We start from the raw sequence: 2,460 nt of genomic DNA on the forward strand, positions 1-2,460 counted from the left end.
CTAATCCATATTTGCTTAAGTCAGCGTTATCGGGTGAGGCGTTGATGCGCCACCGAGTTCGACTCGGGGAGTCGAGTACCAACTACCAAGGTAGATAGAAGCTACAGTCTTCCCCTTGAGTTCGCTCCATTTCATTTTATTTTTAATTTAAATTCTCAATACTAAATTCGGAAAGGCTTCTAAATACGCTGGTGGTTTGTGCTGGGTAATTTGCTAGAGAAATCGAATCCTCAGATCAAAATTGTGCCTTGAAGCCAGTTCCTGAAGCGTCCGAATCCTGGTGGAAGAGCGTCGTCGTGGCGTAGAATAAGTAAGCATAATTAATTACTATTGTTCTTGAAACTCATAATCATCGCTAGTATTTGTATCCATAGTTAACGTTCCGTTATCTAAAATTAGTTCAATTAGTTTTCGTTTTTCTTCTTTAATATTTTAACTTAATTTTTGTTGGTTAATTTATTTTTCTATTTTTTTTATATATTTTAATTTCCTTAATTTAATATATTAATATTTTTTTTTATATAAATTCTTGTTCGTATTATTTCAATTTCAACACAAGGGCTACGATCCTCCCTCCTTTTACTCATTAACTTCTTAAACCGTTCGGCCAAGTACGTAACTTACCTGGTGGCAGCATCTTAAAAATCTTCTATAATTTTTTTCTAATCCATATTTGTGGGATTCATCACTCGAAATAAAGTTTTGGAAAAGTGTTTTTCTTTTACCAAATTGTACGGAGATTCCGGATTTCAACGTATTTCATTACATTTTCTTCTGTCTTCTGGTTAAACCTCGAATATCAGAGGTAAGCATTTTTGTAAGGTCTTTATTAATTAGTTTTTGGCATATTCGTTCACCCTTTCACATTTTTCTTTTGATTCTTAAACTAACAATCTACTAAATCTATTTTTCAAAAAAATCTAACTACTTTAAAAAAAAAAATTCTAACTACTTAAAAAAAAAAAATTACTAATTACTTAAAAAGAAAAACTATCCTACAAACAAAAACTCTTAAATCTTATTTCCACGTTTCATTTTTTTTAATTTCTATATCCAGGTTTTTGTTGAGGGGAGCAACTTTTGGCCTCTCTTATTGGAACAACCTTTTTTTTATTGGTATTTTGGAACCATTGTCCAAGGGTATAATTTCCATTACATCCTAAGGATTCTAATTATTCTTTTGGAACAAAACAAAGAATATTACCTTACCTTTCCTGAGTCACCAGAATTTGTTGCTGAGGAGTTATTTCGAATCGGACCGGTGATCAAGACTCGCAGTAAAGGTCAGATAGAACAACATATTATTATTTTGGTCATTGAAGAATTTGAATCTTATATATTTTTTTTATTATTTTCATTTTCCTTAAGAAAATCTTTAAATTAATTAATCATTGGAACATCAAACTTTTCAATTTTTTTTAATATCATTTCAATTTTTTTTTGTAAATTCTTGTTTGGCGAGTTTTTTTTTTTTTTCTTTTTAATTATATTTTTGGCGTTGATTTTTTTTATAATTTTTGATTTCACGTTGAGCTCAACCATACGGAGTCAGACACGGGTTCATTTTTCATTTTCATTTTTTTGGTATTTTGATTTAAATTTCCTTTCAGTTTTGACTTTCATTTTTTTTTAAAGCTCGCAAACATCAATATAGTTTTTTTTGTTGTTTGAACCTAAAAGTTTACGGTTTTATAATTTTGTTATTAGTTTTTTTTACTTACCTGTTATTTACGGGAGTTTTAATAAATTTTGTCTGCAACTCAAAACCCATTTTGTTGAGCGTTTATGTTTTGTTGTGTTATTTGTTTATATCACCATACTCCATCATCTCACGTCACAGTTCGTGTTGTACGCGGGGTTAACTGTGTGGCGCCATATAAATACCCCTCCCTTCTTCACTGAGCCATAAATACGTTTGTCGTGGCAGTCGAAGCCCCTTAACCATTCGAAATGTCTTTGAATTTTATTATTAAACCATGATACTTGATACGATAACCGCACAAAGGTATGATAATCAAAATTTTTTTAACATCATAAAAAAGTGATTTTTTTTCAAAATTTAAATTCATATTATCGTAAGGATAGACGTCAGAGACCACTCTTCAGAAGGGTCTCTGTTTTATCTGACCAACCGCTTTTATTGGTTGTAACACCGATACAAAGCGGTTGAGTGAATAAAACAGATTGGTCTGATCAAATTATACCGTTGGCGGATGGAATTCTTATAGTTACTCTAGTCGTTAAGGATTGTGTATGCATCACATATGAAGATGTGAATTGAATGTAAAACGAATGTTAGGTTTTGGTGTTACAACCGATAAAAGCGGTTAGTCGAATAAGGCTAAACACATACTGGAGCGACGAACAAAGCGGCGAGCACATAGTGGCGCGTCTAATAAGGGGGTATGGATTTATTACTATTAGAAAATTCTTCCCTGAAAATTTGGTATTTATTAAAAT

General features: G+C 31.5%; 1 long non-coding RNA gene across 1 annotated transcript; it reads right to left on the reverse strand.

Annotated features, from left to right (window-relative positions):
• Positions 1-379: 379 nt before the first annotated feature.
• Positions 380-1,980, reverse strand: LOC111421849 (uncharacterized). The gene is made up of 3 exons (XR_011641491.1): positions 1,722-1,980; positions 1,210-1,673; positions 380-1,159 (listed from the first exon to the last, which is right to left on the reverse strand). It is a non-coding gene; the product is annotated as an uncharacterized lncRNA (long non-coding RNA).
• Positions 1,981-2,460: the final 480 nt, after the last annotated feature.

This window comes from Onthophagus taurus, chromosome 8, assembly GCF_036711975.1.
Source record: "Onthophagus taurus isolate NC chromosome 8, IU_Otau_3.0, whole genome shotgun sequence".
NCBI lineage: Eukaryota > Metazoa > Arthropoda > Insecta > Coleoptera > Scarabaeidae > Onthophagus > Onthophagus taurus.